Below are 15,241 nucleotides of genomic sequence, written 5' to 3'. Positions count from 1 at the left end.
ATTTAGGTGGTCTCCTAATACTCTCTCTGATTATTGAGGTTTATTTCCTTTACTACCACTATGAATGCATTGATTTTAACATATGTGATCAGTTTCAATCTATAACAATAATTAATAATAATTAACTATAATAATATAATAGCTATAAATTATTGTACTGTTAATATATTATTATATTTCATTTTATATATGATAATAATGGTAATACTGATTATTATTTGATGCTCAAGCTGTCCCACTTTTGGCTAATAGGAACCTTTACAAATTGGCTTAGCATAGTAGCTTCTGAGAACTTTCTTGCCTTTTGACATAACTAGATATCCCAGTCTCAACTTGTACCTTTCCTACACAAGACCTGGAATTAACCATTTCTTCAGGAAGTCTTGATTTCTTTCAGTGGGAAATGGAAATTAGGAGTGTTCATCACTTTTGGTTTGTGGTTTGTTTGTGGAATGGTTTGCATTAGGGCTTGCCAATATTTCTGAAGTACATAGTGCTTGTTCAGCTCACATCTGTTCAATGGCATTATTTACAATTGAATCAGGATGCTTTGTGTTGTAAGAAACAGAAAATCTGACCTAAGCTAACATGAAAAATAAGGGAATTTTCTTTCCTCTTTGTTTCTTTTTTTGTAGCTGAAAAGTCCAGAGATAAGATTAGGTTCAAATGAGGCTTCCAGTTTCTTTCTGTCTCTTCCATATACCTTTCTTAATGTTGGTTCTATTCTAAGACTTGCCCTCATGCTCCTGAGGTGGCTGCCATCAGCTCCAGGGCTGCATGCCTCCACATTTGCATCCAGCAAAAGGCATCTTTGTCTCTTCCTTCCCAGAAATAATTCTGAGATTCACTCTGAATGAAAATCTTTAGTTAGGTCATGTGCTCAAGGCAGAGCCAAAAACTTGTTAGATGGATGGAATGTGCTAATTGGTTTAACCTAGATTACATATTCTACTCCTGGAGTTGGAGATAATAAGAGCCTCTCTGAAATGACTTGAATCTTCAAACAGAAATTGGGACTGTTGGAAAGGAAGGGAGGGAGTAGATACTGGAGATGGTCCAACAAATATCCATTATTGCAATATAGTATTTTTTTCTTTTTTCTATCCATCTATCAATTCAGCTATTCGTGCTACCCTAGGCCCTATTTTAAGCATCAGGGAGACAAAGAGGAGTAAAGAATAATTTCTGGTCTTAAGGAATCTGTAGACCAATATAAGTAGGCATATTATCCTTTCAATAACCATAAAAGAAAGCTACACGGGTTACATTAAAGTCCAAGGAATGAAGTAATAATTTCTATTAGGTAGAGGTCTTTCCAATGCAAAGATTTCATGATTCCGTGGTTATATTATGATAGATTTGCTATTGTCTTTGGGACCTACAATGGAAGACGCAAACACTGAAACATCATAAAAATACTATTTCTTCTCAATGGTGAATTCATCCAGAAAACTCACATCTCTAGCATAAAGGTATCAGCTGTATAAGAACTACTCTCTGGATTAGTTGGGAGAGATATGGTTGGAAGAGACAGAATATCAGTGTTCTTTCAGAGATAAGAGAAAGTTGTGTTGTTAATGAAAAGCTGTTTGATCTTTCTGAGCTGGTTCAGATATAATCAGAACATTATATATTTTTAATTTAAAAGAAAACAAGGTGCCAAATCGAGATTGTTACTTTGGGCCGACCATTTATTCAGGTGTAGTGTTTTGGATTATAATATAAAATTTCTTTACCACACGAATTATAACAGAGCAGAATTTGCTAAGTGAATACGTCTTAAATCCCTTCCAGGCAAGTCTCATTTTAAAGAGCAAAAGGTATACCTTGTCGAGAGAGAAGTCCCACAGCAGAATCTCTGGTTTGAAAGTCACAGACACAGTGATGAGATCATCAACTGAAAAATAAATTAAAAATACCCTGATCCCACTTGTTATGATGAGCATTGGCTGTTATATGTAAGTGATGAATCACTAAATTCTACTGAGATCAAAATTACACTATATAACCAATTAAAATTTAAATAAAAATTTGGAAGAAAAAAATAGCCTGATCCAACCTGCATACATGGTATGGCAAGAAAACAATTAATTTAAAGCCTAACATACCTCCAATTTCTTCTTCTTCTTTTTTTAATGTTTATTTACTTTTCACAGAGAGAGAGAGAGAGAGAGAGAGAGAGAAAGAGAGAAAGAGTTCAAGGGGCAGAGAGAGGGAGACACAGAATCTGAATCAGGCTCCAGGCTCCAAGCTGTCAGCACAGAGCCCAATGTGGAGCTGGAACTCACCAACCTGTGAGATCATGACCTGAGCCAAAGTCGGATGCTCAACCGACTGAGCCACCCAGGCGCCCCCTTCCAATTTCTTTAATACTATTATTAAAGACACTTTTCTATTTTGTCAGCTGGTGTGAGAGTCTAGTAATAAATTACAATAACAATTTATTCTATAAAATATCAACTTAATCTTTTAAACCCATGGAGTGTCACCTATGTTTTTTAATTATTAAAGTGACCCTTGCATTCCTTTCACAACCTACTTTTTATCATTAAAATGTTTGGTACTTGTTAATTGACCATATCCTGCCTTGGTCTCCAATTCCTGCTCACTTTTATTACCAATTTCTTGGAGACCTATCACATTGTACTGCAGAAGGCTTACTGTGGTCAAGTTTGCCTTGGAAAAGCGTTTGGGGAAAAAACAAACAAACATCCAGCCCAAACCCAACCATCTGTGCTGTTTGATGGGGCGTTCCTGATGCGAGCATCAGTCCTGGCTGAGAGTTACCATAGAGTACAATTGTTTATGCTGTGCCACAGTGTAGAGCAGACAATACCACACAATCAAAGCCTTCACACTCAAACAGACATCACACTCTGTAATTATATTTGTCTGACAGATTATTATAATTGTACATGGCAGGTAGTGTAAAGCAGTTCCTTTTTACAGCTTAAATAATGTGGCATATTCTGCATACTCTAAATCAACCTTGCAGAAGGTAAATTATGAAAGCTAAATGCATGTTGAATGTTTTTATTTACTCTTTTAGTTAGCATCTTGTGTGGTGCTAGACAGCAAAAGAGTATTACCTTTTTTTGTCTGGTAGTATTTCATTTAACACTTTGTTGTACAAAATTCCTTTCTGGGTGGCAACTTCTTTTATTTTGGTATACTCAGGGAAACTCCAGCAATGATTATTTGTAAGGTTTTTCCCCACACCCAAAATGACCAAATAGCATGCTAAGTCACCATGAAGATAAAATGCATTTCTTAAAAAACAAAACCTTATTATAAACTCAATTATATGGTTCCTTTTTGATAGTCTTCTGAACTAAGGAAATGCTTTTGGTAGGGTCTTCTAGTGTTCACCATGTCTGATTCTCCTTTCCTTCCAAGCATATGAAAGGATTACATTGCTCTAAGACCTTGCAATTAGATGGGGCCATGTTGACTACCTTTTGCAATTGGTTGTGGGTAAAACTAATACATATCATTTCTAATACTGATATATGCTTAGCAGTTGATACCCTCTAGTGCCTTCCTACCCTGCTAGTGACTGAGGAGTCTGCATGTTGCAGAAGGGGTAGCTGTTAGAAGGTAGTATCTTTGTCAGCCTAGTCCCTGAGTAAATGAAGCTGAGACACTGCCAGGTTTTTCATTCATTAATTTAGTCTACCCTGATTGATACAGAATTCCTCAATATTTGATTTGTCTATGTTGGCCACATTTGCATTTAGATATATCAGTCTGTTGTTGTTTCTATACTGTGATTCTCCTCCATAAATATACATGATGAAATACTAAAAGTTACTTTACACGTATTAACAAGTGCTGGCATTGTACTTTCTTTACATAGTCTATGGTTAATCCTCATAAAAATTTATAAGATGAGATCATTCTGGTTAAAGCACTGTTCACAATCAGTCCTGTCTAGGGGCACCTGGGTGGCTCAGTTGGTTGAGCATCCAACCTCGGCTCAGGTCATGATCTCACAGTTAGTGAGTTTGAGTCCCACATCGGGCTTGCTGCTGTTAGTGCAGAGCCCAATTTGGATCCTCTGTCCCCCTTTCTCTGTCCCTCCCCCCCGCCCCAAACCTGCCCATGAACTCTATCTCTCTCACTCTTTCTCTCTCTCTCAAAAATACATTAAAAAAACCTCAGTCCTGTCTAGCTCCAAAATCTATAGCAGTTCCATTTCTTTTTTTAAGTTTATTTATTTTGAGACAGAGAGAATGAGTGCATACAAGCAGGGCAGAGAGAGGGAGAGAGAGAATCTCAGGCATTTTCAGTGTGGACCTGATGTGGGGCTCAAACTCACAAACCAGAAGATCATGACCTCAGCCAAAGTTGGATGCTTAACCAACTGAGCCACCCAGGCACCCGGTTCCATTTTACTATGCAGGCTTATATTATTTTTTCCCTGAAATGGAGAAATGAATTTAAAAATAAATATGAAAAATAAAAATATTTCTATTTCCCAACATTTTATAGTGTTCTATTTATTTATTGCCTGGATTGATGTGTGGGGTTAGATGCTGCATAGGCAAATCTTAAATAGCAAAGCAGTGTCTTCAGAAACTTTTATTCTAAAAGGACATGAAACCGACATAAATGCATTCAAATAAAATGGTTAACATTCCAACTGTGAAATATTATCAAGTGTGTCCATGAACTTCTTGGATGTACTTTTAGGGACTGAAGTCAGTCTTATATGTTCATATCTAGGTGTTAATAGTGACTGGCAGGTCACATGTTCTAACTCATTCATGACAGTTGCTGCTACTGAAGTCTTCTTCAACATTTTCCTGATGACATTTTCCTGATTTTTCCAAGTTTTCCCACTGTTCTAGCTCTGTATTTAGAGGATAACACTCACTTAGTAGTTTTTAAAAACCAATTTATTTCTAATTAATTCACAGAGACTACCCTATTCCAAATTGTTTCTGAAATACATATCAAAGTATAAAAAAAATTCCTTGTTCTGCTTATTTATTTCACTTTCCAATCTGTTCCATTTATATGAAGCTTCCCTAAACTGCCAATATCTCTTCTATGGGTCTCTGCCCCTACTATGGATCCTTACCTCTGTAGCCTGATTAGATTATAGACGGATCTTTAATTTAAGGGGAATTAGTCCATAGGCAGCTAGACATAGGTGATTTGGGCCTGCCTAGAAAGATGATCTGGGCCAATCAGATTCATTTCGAAGAGTTGAAGATTAAGAAATTAAAAAACTAAGCTAATATCAATGGTAACCAAAATGGTAGTATTTACCTGACTCACTGATTTTTGTTGAGAAGCAAGTATTATAAACTTCATCATCAGGGAACTTCCTGCAATGTGAGAGTTACCAAGGTAACATAAAATCAAGGAAGGGATGGTCTTACTAAGAGAAGAAAGCTTTAAGACAGAGAAAAAATATTCTATGGAAGATAAAGCAACAACTTAATATTCTGTGAAGTATTAGATCTTTTTATGAAGATAATCTCCATTGTTCTGGGTTATGGAATCCACTAAAGTATTACCAGAACCAGAGAAACAACCTAGAAAGTGGTCCAGGAAAGCATCTGAGAAGATACTCAAATCTATAATTTTTGGCAGAAAATGAGCAGTCTGGTAGCATATAGTTATAGTTCATAATTTTTCTAATAGTTTGGAAATTTGACTTTGACCCACCTATGGAGATTAAATAATTTGGAGAAAAAAATGTCTATTAATGTTAGAAATTATAGACAGGTACCTTTTACATGTGCTTGATTCAAATATCTTTATCACCTGCTTTAAAAAAATTGTTCAATTGGAGAAAAATCAACAATTGCTCACATTTAATTCGATAAGCCATCAAAGAAAGTTTAATATTTAGAGGTATGGGGGAACTGTACTAGATTGAGAGTCAGAAAATCAGGATTCTGGGTTCAGTTCTGCCTAAAACTTTCAGTGTGGCCTTAATAGTCATCCATTCCTGGGGTGCCTGGGTGGCTCAGTCGGTTGAACGTCTGACTTTGGCTCACGTATGATCTCATGGTTGACGAGTTCGAGTCCAGCGTGGGGCTCTGTGCTGACAGCCTGCTTCGGATTCTGTCTCCCTCTCTCTCTGCCCCTCCCCCGCTCATGCACGCGCGCTCTGTCTCAAAAATAAATATATACATTAAAAAAAAATTAAAAAATATTCATCCATTCCTTCTTTCAAGTATTCATTTAATTATCTATCTCCAACCAGGATGCTTGGATTTGAATTCCATCCCTATTACTTACTAGCCGTGAGACCTTAGGCATATTATCACTTCATCTCCATTTCCTCATTTGTAAATGAGAATAATACTACTTATCTCATAAGACTGTTACATTAACTACATAAATATGCTTAGAGCAGTACCTGACATACAATAAGGTTTGGCTAGGGCTGAGACTAGGGTGAGGCAAGAGAGGTATCTAGAGGTTCAAATTTAAGGAGGTGCTTTACAACTCTGAAAGAGCAAGCCTCCTTAAATTTTGCTTCCCTGGTGCCTCTCCTATCTTATTCTAGTTCTCAGCCTATGTTAAGCTATTACTATTCCTTCATTTATGTGTACTTTATTGTGAAAAGGTGTAAGGAGGGTTTTGGTATGCACACAAAAACGGAAATATTTAGAGTTTCTACCGTATCAGTTTTTGTGAAGACTGAGATAATTCACATAAAGAGATTAGCATAGTATCTGGCATGTAATAGATCCTAAATAAATGTGAGCTTTAAAAAGAAAAAGAAGGTGATGGACTTGGTAACCTCTAACATTGTCTCCTACTTCTAAAAATCTGTATTCTAAGATCTAGCTAGTTAAAATGTTTTGATTATTGATAAATGCTTTGAAGAAAGGTGGCACCAACATTTAGCAGTATAACTCTGTGGGGGTGGGATCATTACAGAATAGAGAGAAAACATGTTCTTAGTCTTCAGGGGCTTGCAATCAGGCTGAAAAAAGGCAGGTGAATAAGTAAAACATATTCTCATACATATGTAACAACGCTATCTATATCCAAATACACATTCCATGGGGAATGGCATGCTGTTGAGATGGAACTCTTTGGAAAGCTGCTTTATCTTCCAATCAGTCAGGAAAGATTTTGAGAAAGAGGCCAGCTTTGAGTGTTCTTTGAAGTATTCACTAGAAAAGGGCCATTGTTTAGTTTGATGGGAGTTTGGGAGGGTGTTCGAAGGCTGGGAGATAGAATAGGTGAAGTCTTAGGTTTAGAGCTGAATCACTGAAGAAATGATAAGGTAAAGGTAGACATTTTAAAAAGTGAAATGATGGGATAAAGGAACATAGTTTTTAGCTTGAGGATAGCCAAGAGAGATATTGGATGATCTTGATGGGTAGGTTCTAAAACTTAATGTGGAGGTGATGGGACCCTTAAAATTTGTTACTATAACTGCCCATCACACTTACCAAGATGAGTCTCTTGCATAACATATCTATTGGCCGTTATCTAAGGGCCACAGAAGTATAGAACTGCTGAAAATCCTGGTGATTTGGCTAAAATTGGTATAGATTACATTTCTGTCAAGAGAGATATGTTAGAATTTATGATTAATTAACTGGTCAACAAGCTGAAAAAGGTCTACATGCTACTCAAAAGTAGGGTGACATCTTTTTATAACATAAATTAAGTATTGCTTCTGATATTTGCGGAAAATATAGGAAAAACAAACATTTCCTAGTGGCTTTGACTTTGAAGTAAAGACATACCCAGTGTAGATGCTTAAATATTTCTTCCATGGCTCATGGCATAGAAGTTATACAGTAGGTGCTCAATAAGTACTTGGTGAATGAATTAATAAATAGATGAGAGTTGTCTTTGGATTAGGTGGAAGTAATTGGTGCAGTGCTTCTTAAGTGTGCATATTATTTCATACACTTATTCTAAGGATGATGTTGCAGAAACAACTATATACAAAGTACACAATACTGAATTGTAGAAGTAAAATGTTAATTGAAGCAGATACAATTATTTTGACAAGTCTGGAGACAAAAGCGATGTTTTGTGTAATATATCTTTAAAACTAAATGGAAGTCAATAGAAAAGTTCAAGTCACTAAACTCACAAAAGCCAGAGGCTTTAAGAGCTACAAAATGTCACACGAGGAGTGCAGATGGACAGGCTTTGGTATTCAAAAAGAACTTGCTATAAGTTCAGTACCATCTTAATTGGGTTCTCCAGGCAACCTAAATATCCAAGAATAGGCAACACAGTGTTCCTTAATGGAATACTATATGGCTATTAATGTGTTACTATAGTTGGAGAGTATTTAATCACATGGAAAAATGTTAAAACATTAAGTGGAAAGAGAAATACCAACTTAAAAATCAGTTTGTTTTAGATTCAAACATGTACAGAACAAGCCTGGAATAATAAGATCTAACATCAGTAACAAGGATCATTTCTGAGAGATAGAATCATTGATTTTTTTTTCCTCCATGCTTGTGTATATTTTTGAATTTTTTAAAAAACAGATCTGTATTTTAACAAATATTATGAAATTATTTCTTCAACTAAAGAAGAGACCAAAAGCATCTGCTCATAATGGGGACAGGACTCTGTTTCAATACTGAACTCAATGTCAATATCCAGCTGTCTCTGATCTTGAATTTACTTATGCCTATGATTTTCCCTTCTGCTTGCTGCATGGATTTAATGTTTCCTGCTATTTTAATACATCCATATCCTACCGTGTCCTAAATTTCACTTCATAAACTAGATTTATGAACGAGATGACACACTTGCTTTTTGGTACCTGAGCTTATTTTTGTTACTATGAATATTCAGGAATATGGCTCATAGTGGCCCCACTCTGCCCCATAAACTTCAATAGGACAAAGACAGTTTCTGGAGCGATAAGGTCATATGGTCTATGAGGACAGTACCTTTGCTGATGGATGGGATAAAAGACAGAAAAGTCAGAAAGAAGACTATTATCTGAACTATTTCTGATATGACCAGGGCCTGTAGAAAGGTCAAATTAGGCTGTTTAGCATTTTAAAGGAAATGATTTGATTTGTTTCCTTAATACAGTGTAAGTACCACTGTCAACACATATAGTGTTTTAACATTATGAGCTTATTAAAATAGTAAATCTGTGGAGAACATTCAAATCTTCACACAATTATGCTTGAACCTAACGTACAAGTGAAAATAGGCAACGGTAATAACATCATACAACACTGGAGACAATTTCTCAGCCTGCAGGTACAAAAAATGTTACTGATTGCCTGAGCTCTGTGCCAGCTCCTTTTTATCTGTCTGCTTGCTGTTTTTCATTCAAATTATAACACCTTTTCCTGCAAGATAAATTAACAGGTTTTTCTCCTCCTAGTTTTAAGTTTAGATCCTTCGAAAAGCTTAACATAAAGTAGAGTCATTAGGCTTTGGTAAGAGGCCAAATTTAGGCAAAGCAGATACAAAAATACTTCATGTAAAATAAAAATTCAAATATGGGATGCATGCATGGAGCTGCCTGATTGCTGTATTTATGAGGGCCTGCAGGTTTGTTTTAATTTCTTCCTGCATTCATGAATCCTTGTTTTTATTTTTTTCCCGTCCTTTCTCTTACTGTAGGGGGTTTGTATTTGGCTTTCATTTCCCCTTCCTGGCCCTTTTTTTTTAATGAGGAAATTAATTTTTTTTCTTACCATTCACTAGAAGATTTTTTTTTGAAAGGTAAAACATGTCCTCTATTCTTGAGTAATCATTAATTTATTAAGGCAGAGTTCCATCTTGCCTGAGATATAGGTGAGCATCTTGGTTTGGAGGCACCGAATGAGGACTGAGAAAAAAGAAAGATGATAGATAATGACAATCTGGAGCCTGTTCAGAGACATCCGTGACTTTTAAACAGGCATTGTCTTTAAAATGTATCCAGGTGGGAGAGGTGGTTGGGAGGTAAATGGTATTCCAGGTGGAGGACATTTCAGTACTTTTCCTGACATTTTAGTTGAATATGCTTTATTTCTGTAAGGTTCTAAGACATACATGTGCAAGTCAATAACCACTATTAAATATCCACTATGTGCAATCACTTAGTGTATATACATATATATATACACACTATATATACACACTATATATACACTATATATACACACTATATATACATATATATATACACTGTATATATATATATATATATATATATATATATATATATATATATAAAATCAAGATGCATGGTCCTGCTTTCAAGGTGTTTCTGATCCAGACACGTTTAACACCATATCATTACATAATACTTTACAGACTTAGTCATTTGATTCTTACATTAATTCTAAAATGTAGGTAAAGCAGATACATAGATTTTCAACTTATAGATGATAAGAGTGGGTCTCAAAGGATCACACAACTACTAAGTGGCAGAGTTGAGACCTGATTTTTTTTTTTTTTTTTTTTTTTTTTTTTTTTGAGAGAAAGAGAACAAGACAGCATGAGTTGAGGACAGGGGTAGAGAGAGAGAGAATCTTAAGCAGATTCCATGCTCAGCACAGAGCCCGATGCAGGGCTTGGTTCCACAACCCTGGGATCATAACCTGGGCTGAAATCAAGAGTTGGATGCTTAACTGACTAAGCCATCCTGATGCCTTGAGCATCCGAGTCTTGATTTTGGCTCGGGTCATGATCTCACAGTTCCTGAGTTCAAGGACAGAGCCTGGTTGGGATTCTCTCTCTTCCTTCTCCTGTTCTCTCTCTCTCAAAAAAATAAACACACACACACACACACACACACACACACACACACACACACAAAGAGTTGCTCAATTGACTGAGCCACCCAGGTGCCTGGAGTCAAATCACCTGATTTTCAGTCCAGCTAGCTTAATTAATTATTCTTACCTGGGATGGGGTGGGAATGAGGACTACTAAGGGAATATTAAAAGACGCTGATGGCTGGTGCCTTCACAAGTGCTGGCATGCATTCTTAGGGTCTGGATAACTACCCTCTCCTCTAGAACAGACTACTGAGGAAGGCAAAGTGACGTGGGTGGGAGGGCAGTCTCAAAAATATAAATATTTAAATATATATATGCATATTTTCTCAGATGTTTTTGGTATTCCTGCTCAACTGACCCAACCAATTAAGAAGCACTGAGGTCAACATTTGCATGAGGAAAGAAAAAAAAAAAAAGAAGCCAGGGTAGAGTAAATGCCACTTGGGTAACAGACAATAAGAGTGCTGTGAATTCAGGGACTGGAAATCTCATTTCTAACTCATGTGGTCAGGAAAGTCTTTTACAACAAATTGGGCCTTAATAATGGCTAAGAGGAAGGTGTGATGCAGGGAGTTCCTGAGACTAAATACTGAGAAAAGCTCAAACATATTTTTCTCCTGAGTGCTACTACATGCTAGCTATTTAACCTTAGGGAAGTTTAACCTTAGACAATCTCTCTGAGGCTCATTTTTCTCATCTATAAAATAGGGATAATAATAACCATCTCCTTGGAATGTTGTGGGGGCGGGGTAAATGAGAAAATAGATGTAGATGACTCGTATAGTGTCTTCTCAACACTTTGCTCAACAAAGAGGCATCCCCCTTCCCTTCAAGTTGTCAACAGACTTTCTCTATTTTTTGGAAAACTTTCTACCTTTTCCAATCTTAGCAGTGTCTCCCCGTCTATGGAATCTGTCTCTCCTTGAAAGCCTCTTTTAGAAGTTACATCCTCTAAGAAGTGTCAGTGTTTCTCTCCCTGGGATGCGATTTTTGTCCTTTCTGAATTCTCTTAGGGGCTTCTCACTTCTGCTCTTGCCCTCATTCCACTTTGTTTAGCGTTGCTTTATGTCTCATCTGCTTCCTACTTGAAAACTTGTCTTTATATTGCTGCAATACCTAGCACAGGACCTTATTTTATTAGCTTATGAACAAAATTTGGACAACCTGAATGCAAGAGTCTTGAGGTTCCTTTTAATTCTGGCGTGATCAGGCCTGGGCCCTAAATTAGTTCCCTTGAGCTGGGGACTTGCTCCAATCACTTGGAATTTTTCTCTAATCTGTAACAGTTACACTAATCGGATTTAAAACTGACTAAACACTTTTAATATAGCCTGCCAGAGGTATGCATTAAAATTTAACACTGTTTCCTCTTTGAACAGAAAGAAAGTGCTTATGGTGTGATTATATAGGATTAGAATTTTTCATTAAAATGGGTTTTAAACACTTTGGCAAAGTAAAAGGCAGAATCGTATTTAATGAGTTTTAAAGGTAGTGAAAGCAAGCAAAGTTTAACAGAACCGTTTCCCCGCCTCACATAAAGCTCCCCTTTCACCTCCATGTATCAGGCCATGCACAAATCATGGCCTGATGACTTGTAAAGCACTGGTATTTGCACAGAGCAACAGAAGACAAAGAATGTTATAAAACGAAGGAGAGATTATACAGAAATCTAAGAGCAGATCGGAATGCTTCGCAGCCTCAAGTTTGGAGAATATCTGAATTATAACTAAAGTGATTTTATAGACTCCACACTGAAATGAGGCGGTATTTTGTGGTCTGTAGTCATCCTAAGAAGCTTACAGCCTGGATTCCTGAAGAAAGCCAAAGGTCTGAGAATTTAAAGGTGGTTATTGGGATTTGGCGTTGTCTTGTCCTTGTGGCTCGCAGTGGTAATGGGTGCCTAGGGCTTTCCCTGTGGGGCATAGTGCTTATGGAGGTTGGCAGATGTGGTGCCATTTAATACCGCCCACATCACCACATGGCAATGCAGAAGCCACAGAATACAAAGCCCAGGTCTCTGGAAACAGGAAATCTAGCCAAAATATTTAACCAAGTAATTTTATCACTGCCTTTGAAATGGCTATGGTATGCATTTTAGTTGGGTTCAGGAGCACACATATCTCAAATAAAGGACTTGGGTTGAAATAAATCTACCTCAGATCTGTTTACCCAGCGAGATCTAAAGATTCAATTTTCTAAGCATTTTTGAAATAAGAGTTGTTGGAATTGGGGCAAGGCAGCTCAGTGGCAACAGTTTAAATTTTCTCTGATGTGAACTTTGATAGGAGCAGAGTAGCTATTGGAAATGTTGTGTGTACATTCTCATTTATGGCTAATTAGAAGTATTTTTGTGACTGAATAAGGGGAAATGTGTCATGGGTGTCAGCACATTGCATTGCACACTTAATAAGAATTGGCACTAAAGCCACATGTATCATAGTTGCAAGCAAACTTTGATGAAGACACAGTTTTAGAATTATTGTATGTACATTCTCATTTATAACTGATTAAAACTTTTTTATCTAATATCTAGGAATATGACAAGAATGTCAGCAATATGGACAATACTAACAGTTACATCTCAATTAAGAAAATAGGCCACCAACATGAATTTGCACACTTCTTGAAGAACTGGGATTACCAGGAACCTGGGAAGAGAATCCTTCAGAGCCAGTCCAGAAACCTGGGAGGAGGGGGACGTTTGCCTTGTCCCACCAGCATCCAAGTGGAACATTTGGAACTATTCTGTTTCTTTCCTTTCTTCCGTTCCTTGTCCCTGTCCTCCTCCTTCTTTTTCTTTCTCCTTTTCTCTCCTCCCTTTCTGTCTCTCTCTTCTTTCTTTCTTCCTCTCCCTTTTGTTTTCCCTTCTTTCTGGAAGCAGAAGCTGCTGACCTACAGGAGCAGAGTGGCTGTGTGTAAATGGCTCCCCAGGCCATGATGACAGTGAAGGCTATCTTTTCTCACTGCATAACCAGAGGTGCATCTAAGTCCATCAGCTATTTTTCTTTTCAATGAATATCAAGAAATAATACTAGCTAACTTGTATGTAGCATTTACTATGTTCCAGGCACCATTCTGAAAGCTTTACCTCTATTTCCCTTTTAATTTTTTTAACAGTCTAACGAAGTAGGTACTATATTATCCTCATTTTACAGTTGGGGAAACTGAAGCCCAAAGAAATGAAATAACCTGTCCAAGATCACACAACCCTAAGTGACAGAACTAAGATTTGAATGTAGTTATCAGGCTCCAGATGCTGTACTCTTCACCACTATGCCACACTGCCTCTTTATATTTTGTTTTAAATCTACAATTATTGAAAAACTTAAAACAAGAAAAGTGTGAGGAAGAAAGTAAAAGTCTACCTGAAATCCCACATTCCAGAGATGATGATCATTAGCATACTGGTGACTATCCCTCTTTCATCTGTCATAAGCACATACTCATATTTGTATGATTTTACCTGAATGGAATAATATGTCACATATACGGTTTTTAAATAAAGACCTCTTTTTGTTTAACAAGGCTCCTCTCCTCTACTTCCAACCCCCAAACACATTTAACAAACTAGCACATATCCTTTTAAAAGTTTATATATATATATTCATAATATATTAATATAATACAATAAAAATAAATGTTTACATTTTTATACATTTATAAATAAGTATATTTACATACAGATATAGAAATTTTTGAGGTTTTTTTGTTTTTTTACAAAATAAGATATTACATAAACTGATCTGCATCTTCCTTTTCTTAACAGTATGTTTTAGAAGTTTCTAACATTAACTGGATTGGTTTACCTCGCTCTTTTCAATGGCCATGTATTATTTCATTGTATAGTCATTTTTTTAATGGTTATTTTTGAAAGAAAGAGAGAGAGAGAGATCGTGAGCAGGGGTGTGTCAGAGAAAGAGGGAGACACAGAATCCAAAGCAGGCTCCAGGCTCTGAGTCATCAGCACAGAGCCCTCCGAACGCCCCCAAACCCTCCCTACTGAGGGAGGGGGCTAAGAGGGGATTGGAGGGGGCGCAAACTCACAAACCTTGAGATCATAACCTGAGCGAAAGTCGGCCGCTTCACCGACGGAGCCACCCAGGTTCCCCGTCTTTTTTTTTTTTTTTTTTTTTTTTTTTTTTTAGTTTATTTATTTTAAGAGAGAGAGCACTGAAGCTGGGGAAGGGCAGAGAGAAGGAGAGAGAATCCCAAGTTGGCTGGGTGCCATTTCCCCACAGCCGGAGGCCGGCTGCAACTCGAGCGAACAGTGAAATCAGGACCTGTGCTAACATCAAGAATCCGACGCTTAACCGAATGAGCCACTGAGGCACCCCACTGTATAGTAATTTTCACACATTCCTCCAATAACAAAATTCTGTTAATATTTTCCTTCTATAGATAGTATTTTACCCTGGTTTTCCCTCTAAGGCAAAGCCTGAGACAAGGGGTTGCATGCCTGTCATTCATTAGGGAAGTGATGGCGGATGTCAGGACTGAGACCGGAG

At 37.1% G+C, this 15,241-nt stretch overlaps 2 long non-coding RNA genes across 3 annotated transcripts in view; both read right to left on the bottom strand.

The window, feature by feature from the left end:
* LOC122222419 overlaps positions 1-15,241 on the bottom strand; it is an 85,292-nt gene that overhangs the window by 69,663 nt on the left and 388 nt on the right. For both annotated transcript variants that reach the window (XR_006203744.1, XR_006203745.1), the window contains exon 2: positions 1,827-1,897. This is a non-coding gene — a long non-coding RNA (uncharacterized LOC122222419). The remainder of the gene's footprint in view (positions 1-1,826; positions 1,898-15,241) is intronic.
* On the bottom strand, positions 7,448-14,193 carry LOC122222421. The gene is made up of 3 exons (XR_006203748.1): positions 14,102-14,193; positions 9,666-9,799; positions 7,448-7,535 (listed from the first exon to the last, which is right to left on the bottom strand). It is a non-coding gene; the product is annotated as an uncharacterized LOC122222421 (long non-coding RNA).

The sequence above is a fragment of the Panthera leo genome, chromosome B3 (assembly GCF_018350215.1).
Source record: "Panthera leo isolate Ple1 chromosome B3, P.leo_Ple1_pat1.1, whole genome shotgun sequence".
NCBI lineage: Eukaryota > Metazoa > Chordata > Mammalia > Carnivora > Felidae > Panthera > Panthera leo.
The sequence above is the reverse complement of the archived record's forward strand: the minus strand, read 5'-3'. Positions and strand labels throughout refer to the sequence as shown.